Consider the following 21,229-nt stretch of genomic DNA (forward strand, 5'->3'; position numbering starts at 1 on the left):
TCGAGGCCATATCGGGTTTGGCAATTAATGTAGGGAAGTTTCATGCCTTTTATTTCCAAGAGGGTCTGCACCCAGATATAATCCAATTCGGTACCTATCAGATACCTGTAGCACTGGATACATTTAAGTATCTAGGTATCCACGTATACAGGACTAATTTGGACCAACTAGATTTAGTAGCACAGGCCCACTTTTTGGTTCCATCCTGATGCTTGCATACAGTTCTTGAAACCGGGATGGTCACAGACTCAAGCCCGCTCTCCACTATTCTGCCTTGTGGGCTGCCTCGAAATGCCACTGAAATACAAACACTACCCACTACCAGCTGGGCCTGGGCTAAACTACAACGATACTTAAATTAGGATCATTTATATTCCCCACTCATCCCCATAGCAGATAATCCCTAGTTACCAATAACCACTCAGGCTGTTACTAAACGCACCCTCTCTGGCTGCTGTATGCACCGACTAGGTGACTTATTTACAAATAATAAAATACGAACTGTCACATCCCTAGCTGAAGGACATAACGTGACATATATGGACAGGTTCATTTTGCACCGGCTACATAACACAATACGGACCACACTCCCGTCTGCACCAGTAGAGACACCCAAATTACCATTATTGTCACTGATTATTGATACCCCGAACAGTTCTCATTTGGTTTTGCGGCTCTTCTCCTGAAACCTGTGGCGGAAACAGGGGCGCGGGTGGCCTTGGAGACGGACTTAGGTGGCCCACTGCCTGATGCGACATGGCGTTTTTGTTGCGCGCAAACCAAACTGGTTTCCTATAACCACTGACATGCAGGGGCGGATTGGCAAGGCGGGCATTCGGGAATGGGCCGAAGGGCCGGTGCCTCAGTGCCCTCTGTGGGCCGTTTTTTTTCTCCCCTGTCCCAGTCCACAGAGAGTGGACTAGGAAAGGGGAGAAAAAAAAACGGCCCACAGAGTGCACGGAGACAGAGACACAGAAAATGAAAGCAGCCTCGCTGTGCGGCCAGACAGCGATTGTCAGCTGTGGCATCTCCTTCACCCCTGCCTGCCAAGCAATCAAGCTGAGGCTGGGCAGGGGTGATTGTTTGCAATAATCGGCCTCCCTGGGGGCCAGGTGTTTCTCAGGCCTTTGAGCCATTTGCACCTCGGCCCCCTGACGCCCATGCAGCCCAGAAACGGTGTTAGTCTTAACACCTCGCCCACAGCCCTTCACATTCAGGGCACAGTGGGCGAGGAAGAATGGGTCTTGCTGTGGGGGCCTGGTGATGTTTGGAATTTTTTTGTTTTATTTATTTATTTATTTATGCGATTTTATATAGCGCAGACTTTACCCGAAGGTGTCAGAGTGCTTCACACTAGGAACAGCAATAATACATGAGGAGAAAATTATAAGTGGACAAATTACAAAAGCAAACGTTAAGTTACATGAATCAAAAGTGACAATAGTGAGCAACCAAAATACAAGAGGAGCAAACGATACATTACAGGAGGAAAAAGTGATATGTGTGCAGGTTACTAAAGCGTACAAAATACAAGTAGAGGTATAATACTGCAATTAATGGCAGACACTCCAGCACAAGAACAAACGTTACGTAGGCAATGGTGGCACTTGTGCAAGTATCTAAAGCAAACAAAAATGAGAGGTAGCAAACAGTGTGTTACAAGAGAAAAATGACGTGTGTAAGTTACAAAAGGGTACCATACACAGGTACAAGGGTAATACTACAGTAAATGGTAAATACTCAAACTGCCAGAACACACTGGGAAAGCACTTCCCATGCACCAGCTTCACCTCAGCCTCCCCCCTGGCTACCTGGCTACCTTGGATGACCCAGAAAGCTGTGTTTTGTGCTCCCCTGCCAGGACATTTTCCCAAGGCCTGGAGGGTTGATTAATTTACTAATTGCAGGGGCCTTACCTCTGTTCATGTGCTCCTGAGCTGAAGGTCTGGGGAGGGCTAAGTAGGTTAGTAGTAGCAGGGGCTTTGCTGCTTTTCAGGTGCTCCTGTGCTGAAAGTCTGGGAGGGCTAAGTAGGTTAGTAATAGCAGGGGCTTTGCTGCTTTTCAGGTGCTCCTGTGCTGGAGGGCTGGAATAATTTTGTGACAAAAAGGGGCCTTTCTATTTTTTTTAGTTGCTCAGCATGTAGGCCATTGTCACCTTGGCCCTGTGTCCTGTGCAAGAACAGTATCCTCCCACTTTCATTCCTTGTCTGTGCAAATGGTGTTCCATGAAAGGGCACGCCCCTTGAATGTGGGCCACGCCTCTTGAATGTGGGCCACTTTTTTCATCAGTGCCCGGGCCGAATTGTGATCCCAATCCGACCCTGCTGACATGAACAGATACACTTCAAGTACCTCCATCGTGTTTGCACCACTTGTTGGCAAAATTTGACCCCTGCAAATCACATAGATGTGCTCAAGACCAAGCAGATTTTTCACACTTGGCATGGAATTCTGCTCCAGTATTAGGCTACTGGGAGGAAATATTCCGAATTCTCTCACAATTGATTGAAATAGAACTAGCTCCATCTCCTCTACCAGCGCTGCTGGGGTTTGTTAAACCCCTCCCAGCTGGAGTTAGACGCTTTGCCGCCATTGCGCTCTAGGGTGACCAACTATCATTGGTGCAAATTCAGGACGGTGAGTGTAAAAATTCAGGACAAAGGTTCAAAATTCAGGACACAAATTCAAGACAGGAGGTCAAAATTCAGGACAAAACTTCAGGACAAAAGGTAAGTTTTACAGGCACATCCGAGGTTGCGCAATAGTATATAAGTAAGCCCAGCCATTTCCAAACATATTCAACCATTTGCAAACCTATCCATCATGTATCCTTCCATCTATCATTTCACTCATCCATCCATTCATCCATCCTTTCACTCATCCATGCATTATCCATCCATCCACCCTTTCACCCTATCCATCTGTACACTTATCCATCCACTCTTCATCCCATCCATCCATTCACTCATCCATCCAGCCATTTACCCTTTCACCAATCCTTTCACTTACTAATCCTTCCACCCATCCACTCTTTTAGTCATCCATCCATCCTCCCTTTCTCTCTCCATCAACCCTTTCACTTAGCCATCCTTCCTTCATCCATCCATCCACCCATCCATCCATCTATCTACTGATCCACTCATGAATCCATCCATTGACCCTATCACTCATCCATCCATCATTTTACTCCTTCACACATCTATTCATCCTTTTGTCCATCTACCCTCATTTCACTCTTCTCATCCATCCTTACATCCACCCTTTCACTCAAACGTCCATTCATTCACCCTTGCACTTATCAATCCAGCCATCATTTCACTCACCCACCCACCATCCACCCACCATCCACCCATCATCCACCCATCATCCACCCATCATCCACCCACCCACTCATCCATCCTTTCACCCCCCCATCCACTCATCCATCCTTTCACCCACCTACCATCCATCCATCCACCCACTCATCCATCCAACCTTTCACCCACCCACTCATCATCCATCCTTTCACGCACCCACTCTCCATCCATCCTTTCACCCACCCAATCATTCATCCATCCTTTCACGCACCCAATCATTCATCCATCCTTTCACGCACCCACTCATCATCCATCCTTTCACGCACCACTCTCCATCCATCCATCCTTTCACCCACCCAATCATCCATCCATCCTTTCCCTCATCATCCATCCATCCATGCTTCCACCCACTCATCATCCATCCATCCTTTCCTTCATTATCCATCGATCCTTCCCCTCATCATCCATCCATCCTTCCCCTCATCATCCATCCTTCCCCTCATCATCCATCCATCCATCCTTTCACCCACCCCCTCATCATCCATCCATCCTCTCATCCATCCATTCCCCCACCCCCTCATCATCCATCCATCCATCCTTCGCCTCATCATCCATCCTATCACCCACCCCCTCATCATCCATCCATCCTCCCCCTCATCATCCATCCTCCCCCTCATCATCCATCCATCCTCCCCCTCATCATCCATCCATCCCCTCATCATCCTTCCATCCTTTGTAAATGTAAATAAATGTAAATTGATACTTGTATAGCGCACTACTCACCCACCCATCCATCTTTCCCCCCATCCATCCCCTCATCCATCCATCCTTCCCCTCATCCATCCTTCCCCTCATCCATCCTTCCCCTCATCCATCCTTCCCCTCATGCATCCATCCTTCCCCTCATCCATCCATCCTTCACCTCATCCATCCATCCATTCTTCCCCTCATCCATCCTTCATTTCATCCATCATCCATCCTTCCTTCCACTCATCCATCCATCCTTCCTTCCCCTCATCCATCCATCCATCCTTCCCCTCATCCATCCATCCTTCGCCTCATTCATCCATCCTTCCCCTCATCCATCCATTCTTCCCCTCATCCATCCTTCCCCTCATCCATCCTCCATCCTTCCCCTCATCCATCCATCCTTCCCATCCATTTATCCTGCCCTTCATCCATCCATCCTTCCCCTCCATCCATCTTTCCCCTCATCCATCATTCAGCTACCCTTCCACCCATACATCCAGCTATTTACATTTTCTCTCATCCATCCTTCCCCTCACTCATCAATCCATCCATCCTCTCATATTATCCATTTATTCAATCTTTCATTCATCCATTCACCCTTTCACTAATTCATCCAGCCATCCACCCATCCCTTCACTTACTTACTCGCACACCTTTCCATATTAATTTTGAGCTGAGCCCTTTTGAGAAGAGGCCCATCAAGAACTTCACCCTCGCTGCAGGAGCCATTCCAGGACTTGGACAGAAGCCACCCAGGGCAGAGACATGATCCACCACAGGGGGGGGAGAGGAGCCATCACAGGCAGGGGGGAGAGGGGGGAGACAGGAGCCATCACAGGGGGGAACAGGAGCCATCACAGGATGGAACAGGAGCCATCACAGGTGGGGAGAGGGGGGGACAGGAGCCATCACAGGCGGGGAGAGGGGGACAGGATCCATCACAAGAGGGGGAACAGGGTCCACCAGGGTGGGCACAGAGGTGGGCATGCAGTATTCTAGAATCATCGTGGGCTCCTCGCCCCCTCCTGCACAAGACAACGAGAAGACAGGCTCTCTGTCCAAAATGTCATCCCCCACTGTGATGTACAGTACTTAAAGGAGACACTCTAAGAGAACTGATTGAACTGATTGTCCTCCATACTTTGTTAATCAGTGTGGGTACGATTGTGCCATTTCTTTATTTTATTATATTATAGACTGCATGTTTGAAGAACCGAGGTTTGCTTACAATTTAGTGACAACACGTACTGCCTCGGTGTAATCTGGCCGAGTCTAGGATGTTTGGGGTCCTGGGTAGAAATGGAATATGTGAGGCCCCTCTAAATTGCAGAGACATGACATTCAGGGCTGTTTGCATCTGAATGGATGCCCCTGCTCCTGAACCTGCAGCCCCTCCTCTTAGACACCTTCGAGCACCTCTTAACAGCTCATCAAGAGCTGAAGGTGTGAGGGTTACCACCCCGTTGTGCCTCTCCAATGCTGCAGGGTATCGGAGCTTGGGAACAGCCTCGGAGTCAAGAAGGGGGGTGGGGGCAAGCTGTGCCGGCTTTAGGGTGAGGCGACCGGTGCCCGGTAAATGACGGACAAATGGCGTCCGTTAAAGAATCCTTCACGGACAACGGACAGACGGCCGAAATCACGGACTGTCCGTGAAATTTACGGACGGTTGGTCACCCTAATTTAATGCGCTCCTGTTGGAGAAGCGACAGGTCTCGATACACTGGGGGGGCGGGGGCCAGGGGGGGGTGGAGCTACATCAATCTTAAGAGCGAAGGGAGGGCTCCGTGATCCGGTGAGTCCTGATACTATTTACGACACATACGCAGCGCTCCAACACCTCACTTCGAGGCCCAAAAATATTTCGCAACCACTTCGTAGTTACCAATTGCTCTACGCCCCTGAGGAGGAGATACCTGCCACATCCTAAGACATGCCCCTGTATAAACCACACACCATGATTGCGCCAAGAACGTGCACACAATTTCGCGCGTGCTATGACCAGATATAGCCTCCTTTGTCATTTGCTCCTTTAAGCCCAGAGTCCCATACCATCTAGAATTCCCACCTTTTGGGAATGGAACTTTCCCTGCTTGTTTTTTGGCACCTTCAATTTAGCAATCTGATTGGTTTTTGTCCTTCATTTTCTTTTGTTGACATTGTTTGTGGAATTAGTTGAATACCGAATAAAGAAATATTACACCCCCCCCCCCCCCCAAAAAAAAGAACTTCATTGTTCGCCCAAAATAACAGCAATGAAAATTCAATTGAAATAACCGAGCCTGTTTTTCTTGGGCGTCCTAGAGAGATGTCTTCGCTTGACAAAGTCCCGGTCAAAAACATAATTTCCTTCAGATCATAAAGTATTCTAAGCTTTTGATTAGACTCACTGAAGCTAAAATGAGGGCACTTCACTTTGAAGCTGTGCATACCCGCAGTCCCTTCGTGTGTATTTAATCCGGGGGAAATCGTTTGGTTAAAGAAGGAGGCTGTATCAAGAGATATGTTTATGTTTCCAACCATCTCTCAAGAGGGAACTGTAGACGTCCTAACAGCCAGAGATGGATTTTCCCAGTGCTTATCACCCGGGTAGAGCTGGAACAGAACAGATGGGGCCCTGATGTGCAAGCATGCCCATGCTGTGAGCATTACAATTTGTCTGCACATTAACAACTCATTTTATTAGGTACGTTACTACGGTTTATGATGTGCAGTTCCGGAATGCAGCGCTATTTGCTACGTCTTGGCACTTTGGTTTGTGTTCCAATGTGTACTACAATAAAACGATGCCTCCATTTATTGACCAAGGGCTGTTTTTTTCAACGCGCACATCTTTGTTGGTCGAAAACTGTGAGGTACAGAGTGATAACTATTGTGTGCAAGCAATGTTCAAATTCCAGAGGAGTAAAAACCCATGGGAATTAAAAACATTTCAAGAATTTTTATTTCTTCACTTGATCAACTTTACATGTGAGCTCTCTGCCACCATATAAGGGAACTGGCTCTTGGCTTCTAAAACAAACTTTCTAAATAAATACATAAATGTGATCTCATTTGTCTCAACAGTGGCAACCGTTCGGAGACACTGTTCTGTTTAGAACATCTTCAGATTTTTGTGCAGGCCAGACCCTCTTTTATACACAGGTACTAAGTCTCACCTTAATAATGTGTGCGATAAGCCAATGCCTGTTTGCAAAGAATTGTTAATAAAAGGAAAAACATTTCAAAATACTAGAGGAAATGGTACCTTGAAACTGAATATTAAATTCAATGTTTTTATCCGATGTAAATGGCATTGTCTATTTTTTTTATTTCATTCAGAAAACTCTGAACAGAATTTTAAAAACCTGGCGTACGTGATCATCATAAAACTAGTTGCAGGTACTTAGAAAATAGACATACTAGCTGTCTGAGGCTGAAATTATAGAAGTGTCAGAATTTAAATCTACATGCTTGCCATTTACTGCCTCTTATGCTGGCTTGAGTGTTGAAAAAACACTAATCAACAATTGGGAATAATGTTTTTGAAATCTCGTACATTGTTTTGACGAGATTCCCCAAAATTCCATGAAACATTTGGGAAATTATGAATTCGTAGCAAAATGTGATTTGTCAGTACCTCATATCAATTTTATTTTTACCCCAACATGCACCTAGAAAATGCTTCTTAGCAAGATATTTTTGACTAACCAGTCTCTCGCTTATATTTCAATGGACTATTGGGTAAAAACTATTTCACAAAGTGTCATAATGTTTTGTCTGGATATAATATGGGAATTTCTCAAATTTCGCTAACATAATTAAACTTTTACCCAGGCCTAGTTCTAATTTTTTTTACTTTGTCAATTTGATGACAGTCAAAATACTTACTAATCTATCCACTTGTAAATCTATGTCTGGCCACAAATAATCTGTTTTGAAGTTTCTTAGTGTTACTCACACTTACCTTATCTTACCTGAGTTGGAGCTTCCATGCTCATTACATTCTTTCTCCACGTTCTTTCCTTTGTTCCTAGAATGTGAGGCTGATGGCACTCTACGATCGACAGTTGCAGCTGGGTCACTGAGGTGGTCGGATGCCAGGTTGTGTTTTCAGTAAAGATCTCCTCTTTACTCACCGTCTGCTGGTCGTTTCTTGAAGCAAGCATCACAACAATTTTGGAGACGATCTTCAACTCCTCTGAGCACAACCTGGCGCCATTTCTCACCAAGGTTTTCTTTACTGCTGATTTTCACGGTTCTGGTTGTAAGCAAACCTCAGCTAGGCCTACTTAGTACAAGGGGTTCGCCCTTCTCTGCACGGAGTCCTCAGACCATAGGAAGAAGTTGGCAATGAAACTGGAAAATACAAAAGCAAAGTTTATTGAACCTTTAAAGGTGGTACTACAGTCCACACAACACTCTTCAGTATTGTATAGAGTAGCACACCGAACTAAAGCACTTGGCCCCTTTTATGCACAATGAGGGGGCTCAAAAGAAGGTGGTACAGAACACAAGAGCAGTTTCATGACCATACAAGGATATATTGGAAGGCAAAATCGATAAGTGGGCGGAGTTAACAGTCTTTGGAAACTAGTAAACACATTCCTATCTGGAACTAATTAGTAACGGCCGTAGACCCTACTGAGCATGTCTGGATATGCTGGAAGTGGGGTTGCTAAATATAGCCTGTTGCCGGGCAGACTTCAGGCGCAGTTAACAAGGAGGTAGGACAAAGCACATGATGAGCACATAGCGATGTATGGCATACAAAATGGCCGCTACAAATACAAAATGGAGTCGGTACGTTTGCTACGATAATGGTCAAACACAGCATGTCTTCTGCTAATGCTTAACCCAATCGCCGTTGATTTACAACAGTTCTTGATGAAGTGCTTGGTCGTTTCCAGCTCCGACGCAGTCTTGCCCCGCTTGTTTGCTTAATTTCAAGGTATTTTGTTCTTTGCTGGTGAATTCAGCTCTGTGCTACCGTTGGAGGCACGCAATATCTTCTCGAGTCTCTTGAATGCAACAACGTCATCTTCAGTCCTCCGCATCACTGGAAAGCACGACACACGCTCAAAGCCCTCAGCGTGTTGTGCGCAACGTACGTAACGTGCCGCCATCTTTAATTTTGGAGATATACCGCGTTCAGTTTGACGCTTCTCGTTTGCCTTCAAGCTCGTCATTTGTCAAGTAACCTATACTCCTCGTCTGTATCTAAATTCTTCTTTCTTCACTGTTTATGGTTTTATCTGCTTCAATACTCCGCATTTTGATTCACTTTATTCCAGCCTCAGTTCTAACTATTGACTTTTAAACCTTATGGTCTACACTGGTACTGCACATTTTCTTTAACCCTCAGTACCCATGTGTGGCGTTATCCGGTGCAGTTAACTATGGTGATCTGCACACTTTTTTTTTTATTCATTACTCTGTTATATTAATCTATATCGTATTTTAACAGGTTTTTTTTCCTACAGGTTGTTTTGTTCATTTGTTGTATTTACTCATTTTAAACATGTCTGCCAATACCTCAAATGTGATTATGCCACTAATGTTTCTTTCCCAATCAGGTGCTCCACCAATAATTTGGGAAAATTGGATTGAAATGCTTCATAACTATATTGTAGCTTTGGATGATAATAACTTTCCTCCTGACAGGAAAAAAGCTTTGTTATTGAGCGCAATGGGTACTGAAGGTCAACGTGTGTTTAAATATTTACCTGTCGCCATGGGAACTAATGGACAAACTAAGGATGATGTATTTAAGGACGGTATTAAGATACTTGAAATAAGATTTTCACAAGAAATTAATCTGGTTTTAGTTAGATACAAGTTTTATATGCAGCCACAACTTGAAGGAGAAAGTATTGATGATTTTGTATCTAGGTTACATGGACTGTCAGTCAAGTGTCGCTTTGGGACCATGTCAGATGAACTGATCCATCATCAGTTGATTGTTCAATGCCGTGACAGAAAGATACAGGAAAGGTTGTGAGCTGCCAAAGGTCCTTCCTTGAAAGACGCCATTGATATGGCCAAGGTCGTTGAAGAATCTCAAAAGTACATTAAAGAATTGAGCACGAAGGACAAATTGTCACAAGAAGTAGGGGATGTTGAAATCAAAGATGACTATGTTGATGTTAACACTGTTTCTAAAAGAACTGTTACATTTCCTAATGTTTCTGGGGCTACACCTAAACTCAAGACCAGAGAGTGTTTGCCTTGTGGCAGTCAATACCATCTAGCTGACTTAAAAAGATGTTTTGCGATTGACCAGAATTGCTGGCGGTGTGGGCGGAAAGGGCACTATGCTAAAATGTGTAGGCAATCTGATTCATCTGATAGGTCCAGGTCCAAAGTAAATGTGGTACAACAGAGTGATGATCAAAAAACATCTGTAAATAATGTTTTAGTTGTGGGAGAGATGTGCAATCAGACTATGATGGGAGTCACTCAAAACTCTCCTAGATTAAATAGACCCACTGCTGTATTTATGTTTGTGGTAAAAATATCACGTTGATGGTGGATTCTGGTTCCATGTTCACAATGTTTCCTGAGTCTCTGTTTCGAACCACCTGGGAGGGTTTTGTTTTTTGTTGGATAAGGATATTAACCCAGTTGGTTATCAGGGCCAGTCTATAGATGTTCAAGGGTATATGTCTGGTCAGATTACTTCTGACTCACGTAGTACCCATGGGAAGGTCTGTGTTGCTAACAAGGGTCCCCCAATCCTCTGTTGCATGCACCAATATGATCTTCACATTGTTATCAATCTGAGATCTCACAATCAAATTATGGTGGTGCAAGATGACATCCAAGTTCAGGATATTCTTCAAGATGCTCACAGAGTGTTTGAGGATAGACTCGGTTGTGTCAAAGGTTATCAGCATAAGATCATCCTTAAAGCCAATGCTTGTCCTGTACAACACAAGCTCAGAAAAGTTCAGTTGTCGGTGAGACAGGGCGTTAAAGATCTATTAGATGATTTATTGAAATATGGAGTCATTGAACCAGTGGAGGTTTCCTCTTGGATTTCTCCGGTGGTTCTGACTCTCAAGTCTGATAGTCGGCCCCGATTCTGTATTGATCTCAGGTCCTTCAATTGGGATATAGTTTTTTTTTTTTGTAAGACCTTTATTTGTAACAGTCAATTGATACACAGCAGGGAGTCTACAACCCTGGGGCCGGCTGCGTTATTAAGATGATGCGTTTCCTCGTGGATAGTACACAGCCATTTAGCCGACAACAACTGTCCGGCGGCGTAAAGCACATAAATTAGGCCTTGTTTTGTACAATTTTTGTTGGTGTATTAGAACATACACAGAAAAAACCAACCAGTAACCCCAACAACGAGACCTTCACCTTTCAGTTGTATACATCAATAAGTACAGTGCAATAACAACATGTCATCTTTCCCGAGCACCACTCTCTCCAACCCCCATCGGCACCATTACACTCAGCTTTTATCGCCGGTAACTTCTAGTGTTACTCCGTGTCACTGTCCACCGTGGCCAAATAGTCAGTGAGATACAACCAAAAGTCTTTCGGCCTGGATCGCAGTGGTAGGCTCTCCTCGTAAGTCAGTAATTTGTCCCTACAGCTGGGCATGTCTTGTAACCAGTTTAGTGTGGTGGGTACCTGAGTAGTGTGCCAACATTGTGATACCTGTCGCTTGGCCAATAACAAGGCGATCGCGCAGAACTTACGCTTGGACGATTTGAGCTGCGGTACAATGCCTAACAAGCAGCATCGGATCATGCAGACCACCTCAACCCCCACCATTGCAGACAGTTTAGTGATGACCTCCTCCCAGTATTCCTGAATTTTGGGGCAATACCAGGCTAAATGGACAAAATCAGCATCCTCTGCACCGCACCTTTTGCATTTGGTGTCATTCTGCATTCCGTATCTACACATTCGTGCAGGGGTGTAATATGCCTGGTGTAAATACTTGAAGTGTATGATTTTGAGATTCCCGTTAGGGGTCAGAATCTGCGTCAGTGCACATGTCTGTTCCCATTCCCTCTCGGTAAGTGGACTGTCTAATACCAAATCCCATCTAGCCTTTGCCCTGTCCGTGGACCGTGGAATTTCAGCTTGTGCAGAAGAGTATAATCGCGATGTGAGGTGTGATAGATCCTGTGTTGTAATGAGGAGTTGTAAGGTATCTAGGGTGGCCGGCTCTTCAGGAAAGGTAGGGTATAGTCCCAGCATAGCTCTTTTCAGCCTATAATGTGTGAAATAAAACATCTGTGATTTGTTGTGTATGTACTGGAGGTCCGCAATGTCTACGAATCTGCCTTCGTGAAATAAATCTCCCATCTGTGCCATGCCCACTTGCCGTAATAGCGACATTCCCACCTTCTCGCGCGTGACAGACAGTGCTGAGTGATCATGCAGTGGCATATTTCGTGCATAAAGCGGGGTTTTATGCGCCAGTCTCCCAATTTCGTTCCATGCCTTGACGGTTGTGTCAACTGTATTTATGTCACGAGCGTGTAATGGCGGGCGTGTGTGCGAGAGAACGGCGGCAAGAGGGACCGGATGTGCATCGCCTTCTTCGATCGCTGTGTGCGTGAGATATGTCACCCTGTGAAACCAGTAAGCCGCAAACTGTGCCTGTGCACACAAATAGTACAGTTTAAAATCTGGCACACCAAATCCTCCCTTGGCATAGGGGAGTGTCAATGTCTGGAGATCGATCCTCGCCTGCCTACCTGCTCAAATGAGCTGTAATACTAATGATTTGATGCGACGGAATACCTCTCCCGGTGGAGTAATGGGGATGTTAGTGAATAAATACAGCAGTTTGGGCAATATATTCATTTTAACTATTGCGATACGGTCTGCCAGAGACAACGGCAGCTGTATCCAGCGCTTTACTTTATCTTCCAACTTGGTTATTGTTACGCCATAGTTTGCGCGGAGAACTATGTCTGGATCTCTATGGAATAGCACCCCCAAATAACGCACCGGGTCGGTCTGCCACTCTAGGGGGTATTCAATATCAAAGGGAATCGTAGAGTCTGTGAGGGGAATGACGGAAGACTTTGACCAGTTGGTTGTTAGTCCTGAGTGCCCGCCGAATCTGATGTACTCCCGCAGCAGCTGGTTTAGGTGTTCATTCGGATCGCGAACATAGAGCACCATGAAGCCCCCGGGCGTACGAGCGCTTAATAAATACATACTAACATAACATATCGTCCGCGTATAACGATATGTGTAGCGGTCTAGCGGGAAATTGCAGGGCCGATGATTTATATTTCTGTCGGATAATGCAGGCCGGTGGTTCCAATGCAAGGGCGAATATCAGAGGGGAGAGCGGGCAGCCCTGCCTGGTTCCGCGTTCTACTGCAAAACTGTCGGATAAGTACCCGTTAATTCGGACCTTGGCTCTTGGTTTAGTGTAGATTAGGGTCACCCACTGGACAAATCTTTTGGGGAAGCCCATTCGGTGCAGCACCGCAATTAAATACCGCCATTCGATGGAATCGAACGTCTTTGCAGCGTCCAGTAGCATAGCTACCGCCTTCGTTGTTGGCTGGAGATAATGGGCTAGGGCAAACATTGTCCGGGTGTTATGGGACGTGGATCGTGTCGGGACAAAGCCCGCCTGATCAGGTAACACCAAGTTGGTCTTTAGCGGTGTTAACCTCATAGCCATGATCTTCACTAGGATTTTAGAATCAACATTTATCAGTGATAGCGGCCTGTAGGAGTCACATTGGGTCGGATCCTTGGACGGTTTCAAGAGAGCTATGATGAACGCTTCACGGAGCGTTGGGGGAAGCTCACCCTTATCGAACGCGGCTCCGTACATCTCCGTCAACCGAGGAGCCAGGATATCCACATAATGTTTATAAAATTTGTTCGTGTACCCATCCGGGCCCGGCGCCTTGCCATTCGGCAGTGTTTTTATCACCTCCGTGACTTCCTCAACCGTGATGGGTGCCGCTAGGTATTCCCTCTGGTGGTCAGACAGCCATGCTATGGCCACATCCCTAAAGTAGTTGTTTATAGCATCTGTGGAGGCTATTGGCTGTGACGTGTATAGTGCACTGTAGGAAGTGACAAAGCTTTGTAATATATCCGTCGTTTGTGTCAGTATAACCTCACTTTCAGTTTTAATGCCAAGTACTTCCGTGTGTTTCTTGCCCTCACAAATTTTTGCCGCTAACAGCCCACCCGGCCTGCCTCCCTCACCAAATGCTCTAGCAGTGTGTTTTTTATCCATATACTTTATTTCGTCGTCTACTAGATTCTGATGTTCCGTGTGCAATGTACGTAATTTCCCTAGAATTGCAGCATCTTGGGTAGTTTCGTATACCCTTTCCAACTCCCTCATTTGCGTGTCGCATCTTTTAATTAGTTGTCGTATGTCGCGAAGTATGCCGATAGTTGTGCTCATACAAACCCCCCGAACCGTCACCTTAAAGGCTTCCCATAGCAGACATGGGTCATCGTTCGCTGGTTCGTTCAGCAGAAAATAGTCTTTAATTGCTGTGTGGATAGAGTCTGCGTACAGTACGTCTGTTAGCACACATGAGTTAAACCTCCATTGGTAGGGAGGTGGGATGTGATCTGGTACGGAGAGTTTCAATAAAACCGGATTGTGGTCCGACAGTGTCCTCGGAAGGACGTTAATGTCACTAGTCCAATGTATAATGTCGCTAGTTCCTAGCCAATAGTCCAAACGGGACCAGCTGCTATGGCATGCAGAAATGTGTGTGGCACCCGGTTCCGTCTGAAACTTGTGCCTCCATATGTCTGTAAGCTTCACGTCCGCTAGTATATGTAGGAGTTTGGCTCTAGCATGTTTATGTGGTTCGACGGACTGTGCGGAGCGGTCTAATCCGTCAGTGAGGGTCACATTCCAATCACCCCCACATATTATCCTAGTGTGCGTGAATTGTTGCAGGTGTCCCCACAAGGTCTGAAAGAAGTCGGGAGAATCTACATTAGGGCCATAAACATTAAGTAAAGTCAGTTTCTCACCCCGTAATGTCCCTGATACAAGAACGTACCTGCCCTCTGGATCTGGTATCACCCTCAGAACCGTGAACTTTAACCCTTTTCGCAACAGCAACATCACCCCTCTAGAGTAGGAGGAGTACGTTGCAACATGTACAGATTCGGCCCATTTAAGGCCTATGGAGTGATGTGTGTTCGGAGCAATGTGCGTCTCTTGTAAAAACGCAATATCTATGCTATGTCTGTTCAGGTATGCAAACACGCGCCTAATTTTTTTGGGTTGTGTCAATCCCCGTACATTCCATGTTAGCAGTTTTATGTGTGCATTATTCACTTGAGTCGACCTCTGAGTCATCGGTAAGGTGGTGTTGTCTGTGTCTGGTGCGCATCGCAATGGCGCCAGGGGTCCGTCGGGATGTGTCTAAGTGCCAACATGTGCAAACAATTGTTCTCTAGGGCTACAAAACATATTCGATATACAACATCTGATCGTTCAGGTCTCAAAACATCAACATTTACCTCATTCCGCCCACCCCCTCCCACTCCAGCAACCCAAACATGCCGAAGCCAGTCTACCCCCCCCCAATTACCCTCGACAACAGTTCGGGGCTAAACATCAAACCCTTTCCTATTGAACCTGTGTGGGGAACTCCCTTGTGGAGGTCCACTGGAGGCGCAACTCTCCCTCCAACCAAATGGAAGTGGGCGGCATCCCTAACGTTTGGAAAAATATGCGCGTTGAGTCTCAACACCCTCGGCCGCTCCCGGCCCTACGTCTGAAAGTACTTTAGTTGGCCAGCATATGGGAACCCGCACTCTGTTGCTCCCCGCCCACCCGTGCCCAGTGGGGAACTTGCAAGATAGAACAGCACCAAACCCTTAATAATGTGAGGTTCCCAGACGTCCCTCCGTGTACCAACCAACGTGTTTCTCCACATAGCACATCTCTCAAGGTGTCCAGTAATTTCAACTAAATAATCATCAATACATTCCCATTGGTAGTCACCTGAGTTAACAGTGCAGTTGGTTCCGAGGGCACGTCCCTAAATGTGCCCATCACCCTGACGGTGAGACGTGATCAGCACCACATCCCAGTGCTAGCCAGTTAACTCTTCTCCCGAAATGCACAGAACATGGTTCCGGAGCAGTCCATATGCCACAACTTGCCTTAACCTCTTACAATCCTGGTGCCAACTGACTCGACAAACAGTTATCATCAGAGAGCCCAAGTGACCAAGTCTATTGTGGTCCATCAGTGTCACTCTGTGTGAACTTCGCCAACATTTGTAAATAGAAGAACCTGTGGGGCAACATAGATTAACATACTCACATATAGTCTCAGTCAAATGTAGACCCAATGCGTTCAATCAGTGTCCGCCTGTTGTTCCTCTCGTGCACCAGATTTTCTTTGTGCAATTATTTTCTTCACAAAGTCCTGCGCAGCTTTCGGAGTCGCTAAGATCACAGGCTTGCCCTCCCATAGGACACGCAATCTGGCCGGGTATAACATTGAGTAATTGACTTGTAGATCCCAGAGTTTGGATTTCACTGCTGTGTATTCCCTGCGAGCTTGCTGCACGGCCACAGTATGATCCGGATAGAATTCAAGTTTATTACCTTGGTGGGTTATGGGACCCTTCTCTCGTGCCGGTCTTAAGATGGTGTCCCTGTCTCGATAATTCAGGACCCTCGCCACGATCGGACGCGGCAAAGCTCCCGGAGGTGGACGGGGCGCCAGGGACCTGTGCGCTCTCTCTATGATAAAAACTTGCGACAGTGATTCCTCTCCAAATATGTCCTTGCATAGTTTCTCGACATACTGCTCCATGCGTCCAGTGTTGGTCGACTCCGGCAATCCTGTGATGCGCACATTATTGCGTCTAGAGCGCGATTCCAATTCCTCCTCCTTCGCCTTAATCACCTCCAGAACCCGCTCCATGGATGTGCATTTGGCAGTGGTGGCATGTGATTCGTCTTCTACCGCCGAGATTCGTGTTTCCGCCATCTCCAGCCTCTCCCCATGCTTTTCCAACTTGGCAGCCATGCCATCCATTCTGCACGTTAGAATGTCCAATTTACCATTGATGTCTTGTAGATTGGATTGGATTGCTAGCAGTATCTTCTCCATATTGCTACCGGCAGCCGGCTCGCCCGGCGATCCACTCATGATGACAGGCGTTGTTTCTGCAGTCTTGGGCGTCTTTTTGGATTCGAAAGAAATCTTCTGCTGTTGTTTATCTGGCCTTACCATTGTCAAGGAAGGAGGTGTGAGCGTCGACACGTCCCGTGGGGTGGATCTCGTCTTTCTACTGACCGCCGCCGTTTTGCTTCCCTGCACAGCGCGCCGGCCAGGGCACGGGGGGTCTGCACTCGTTGGGGGCCACAGGATGCCGGTCAGCCTCGTTGCCTTCAACTAGAGGCCCCACTGATCTCCGGGGTATAAGCCTCGTGTTCAGCTCGCCCGGCACGCCGCCCGCAGCCGCAGCAGCACACTGCACAGATTGCCTATCTGGGGTAAGTGGCGCCAGGTTGGGGCCCTCTTGTTGTGTTCATAGCGCCATTAAGGGTTGATCCATGCTCACAGGTGATATCCGCCTTACTCCAACACCCATGCGGCGTTATGTGTAAATAATGTGCCCCCCGCTGTGCTCCACACCGCCAGGTTAGGCCGCCAGGGACCGGAACCCCCCGCAAGCAGCAGCACACTGCGCAGACCGCCAAACGGGGGGGGCTTGTTGTCGGGTCGGGGCCTCACTGCACCGCGAGTTCACAGCGCCACTAACCTCCAAGCGGCGCTACGTTCCAGTCATGCGTCCCCAGTAGCACTCCGCACCGCAGGTGTACGCAGCCAGCGGCCGGACGCCCCCATGAGTTCCAGTGTGTATCCTCTAAATCCCGCTCACCTCCTCAGCCTGAAGCCGTCTCCCTGGGCGCCGCCATGTTGTCCCGCGCCTCTTTCCGGCAAATAGTCACGAAGCGGCAACTCCGTGTCGGGCACAGCTACTTGGGCAATGGGCGCTTCGTTTACACAGCGGGCACGGACATTTTGGCCATCTTTCAGCCGCTACCAAGACTGCAGGCACGTTCGTTCCGCCGTTATTGTCCATGACTCGGCGGGGAAAGCGATGGCCGCCATCTTGACCGCTCACGATCACAGAGCTGTTTTCCTCGGTTTCTCACGGTTTCCCTGGCCGCCAGTGGTCAGTTTCTAGCTCATTGCGTGCCTGAGGTATTTAGACACATGGGGCAGCGCTCGAACAACGTTATTCCGGGCATCAGAGCGACCTTGGGACGTCGCGTTGTCAGCCGTCCGGCGGAGCTGCGGTCTTACCCAGCCATTCCGCTGTGCTCCCCCTAGCGCCTCCCAATTGGGATATAGTTACTGACATTTTTGCGCTGCCTAACATTAACAAATTGTTGCCGTCTGTTGGGGGTGGTAAGTATTTCTCCAAGATCGATTTGAGACGTGCTTACCACCAGATCAAGCTACATCCAGACTCCAAGCCCCTTACAGCATTTATCACAAAAGAAGGCTTTTTCAGTTCACTTGCATGCCCTTTGGGCTAGCCTCATCTGCAAGTGTCTCAAATATGCTCAAAGGCCTGTCTGGTGTAGTCTACTTTCAGGACTATATATTTGTTTCAGGAAAAACTGTTCAGCACCGTAATGCAACTCTCAGGCAAGTTTATGGAAGTTGGAGCAGCAGGGTCTCACAGTTAACAAAGAAAAATGTCAGTTCCTTACTGATCAAGTCGACTATTTGGGGTACTCGATCTCTAGTGCTGACATTTCTCCCAAAATGAATCTTTTGGATGCTATAAAAAATGCTCCTGCCCCAAGAGACAAGGACCAGCTAAGGTCCTTTCTGGGCCTTGTTGAATATTATGCAAAATTTGTTTGTGGATTTGCTAATATGTCTAAACCTTAAAGGAAACTTCTTCGTAAAGGCTGAAAATTTGACTGGGGCAGTGATCAGTCTGATGCTTTCTCAAAAATAAAGGAGCAGATTTGTACTGTTGTATTCTTTCTCCTTCCAGTGTTCCTGCAAGTCATTTCTCACATTTGTTACTAGACTTACTGGCATTGGTGTGGTACTATCCCAACTTCATAGGGGCACTGACAGAACAATTGCATTTGCGTTGAGAACTCTCACTCAAGCTGAAAGGAACTACTTGGTAGTAGAGCGCGAAGCTCTTGCTGCAGCCTGGGGAGTAGAGTATTTCAGAGAATACTTGTGGAGATCCAGATTTGTGTTGAGGACTGATCACAAACCCCTAATGAAAATCCTGCTGGCGGGAGTTGCTGGAAAGGGATCAGCACGTCTTGCCAGGTTTGCTGCAAGTTTACAAGAGTACCTCTATGATGTTGAGTTTATTCATGGTTGGAGAAATTTATAAGGTAATTGCTTGTCATGCATGTCACTTGATTGGGAAACGGTCAACACGGAGGTGGTCAACAAGCTGGAAGTGAGGAAGCTGTTGCCTTTGTATTTGATGTTTGTGAATGCAGTTTGGGGTCATTTGCTAAAATACAGTGGTCTGAGGCCATGGTCAGTGATTCAGTTTTGCAAGATGTCATTGTCCTTATTAAGAAAGGTTCACCTTGTGAGAATATGGTGTCTGCATCTGTTAGGCCTTATTGGAAACTTTTGGATGAATTGTCATTTACTGTTGTTCTGAGAGGTGAGAGATGTGTGACCCCAGCTGCTCTCAGGTTGCATATCTTTAAACGTGCACATGTAGGTCATTTAAGCCAAGGTATGACTATCAGGTGAATTAAGCAGGCATTCTGATGGCCTGCCACGGATGATCAGATCAGGGACTGGGTGGTTAATTGTACTCTCAGTAAGGAGAGCAGAAAGAGACTGACAGTTGGTTATCGGAGCTCTATGGGTCACATAAGGATCCTGGTGAGCCGTGGCACACTATTTGTCTTGATTTTATTGGTCCTCTATCTGAGCTTTCTCATGATATGCGGTTTGCTGCTGTGATTGTGGATATTCACTCGAGATGGTTGTATGCTGAGTTTTTGAAAGATGTTACCACTAATTCGGCGGTTGGTATGTTAGAACATGTGTTTTTGCATGAAGGTATTCCACAGGTTTTATTTACTGACAATGGTACTCAACTCACTTCTGGGAAGATGCGTTGCTTTCTTGAGAAGTGTGTCATCAAACATTCGTGCACTTCTCTTTACAACCCTATGGGTAATGGTATTGTGGAAAGGTCGAACAGACTTATCAAAGGCACTTTACAACTTGCCTTAGCAAATGGGTTGCCTCCCACACGTCTCATTCAAGATATGCTTTGGGCTTACTGCACCACTCCTCATAGTGTTACCTTGAAGTCTCGTTGTTTGATTATGAGAGGGCGTTTTCCTGACTCTCGTCTTGTTCCTTCTTGGCTCAAAAGTTGGGTATCCTCCGGAGGTGAGCATACTTTTGACATTTTTCCCTCTAAAATTTCTGTTGGTGACTGGGTCAAACTGAAGTCTGGCAAGATTAAAGGTGGTCTCACTAAGTTCAAAGGTCCTTGCCGTGTTGTCAGTATGGAAAGGTATTTTGTTGTCATTGAAGGAGGTGAACAATGGAATTTATGCAGAGTAGCTTTGTAACATAAGGGTGGATCTATTTCCAAGTGTTCTACAGATTAGTAAGGGTGCTCTGGGACCCTGTTCATCCCTGATAAAGTTGCTGAGAATGAATCTCGTTCTTGTGATTTGTTTTCTTCTTCTCAAGGAGTTAGGGAAGAAGTTCCTTTTGGTTTGTGTTGTTTGTCTCATTCTCCTGGCGTCGAGGTACCAGTTAGGAATTGCAGTACACCAGTGTATCTTCAGGATTATTTTAGATCTTGAATTTCTTTCCATGTTCTTTGTTCCCTGGTTTCCTCTATAGTTTCCTTTGCTTCTTTTCTCTTCTTTTTTGTTTGTTTGTTATTATCTTTCTTTTGTTTTAAGGGAGAGGATATGTTGTGAAGTTTCTTAGTGTTACTCACACTTACCTTATCTTACCTCAGTTGGAGCTTCCATGCTCATTGCATTCTTTCTCCACATTCTTTCCTTTGTTCCTAGAACATGAGGGTCATTGAGGTGGTCGGTCGCCAGGTTGTGCTTTCAGGAAAGATCTTCTCTTTACTCACTGCCTCCTGGTCGTTTCTTGAAGCAAGCATCACAACATAATCACATATCAATCTTTCTTTGGTCTTGAAGATATCCAGTCGACCTATGTGCAC

The sequence above is a fragment of the Lissotriton vulgaris genome, chromosome 7 (genome assembly GCF_964263255.1).
Source record: "Lissotriton vulgaris chromosome 7, aLisVul1.2, whole genome shotgun sequence".
NCBI classification, from domain to species: domain Eukaryota; kingdom Metazoa; phylum Chordata; class Amphibia; order Caudata; family Salamandridae; genus Lissotriton; species Lissotriton vulgaris.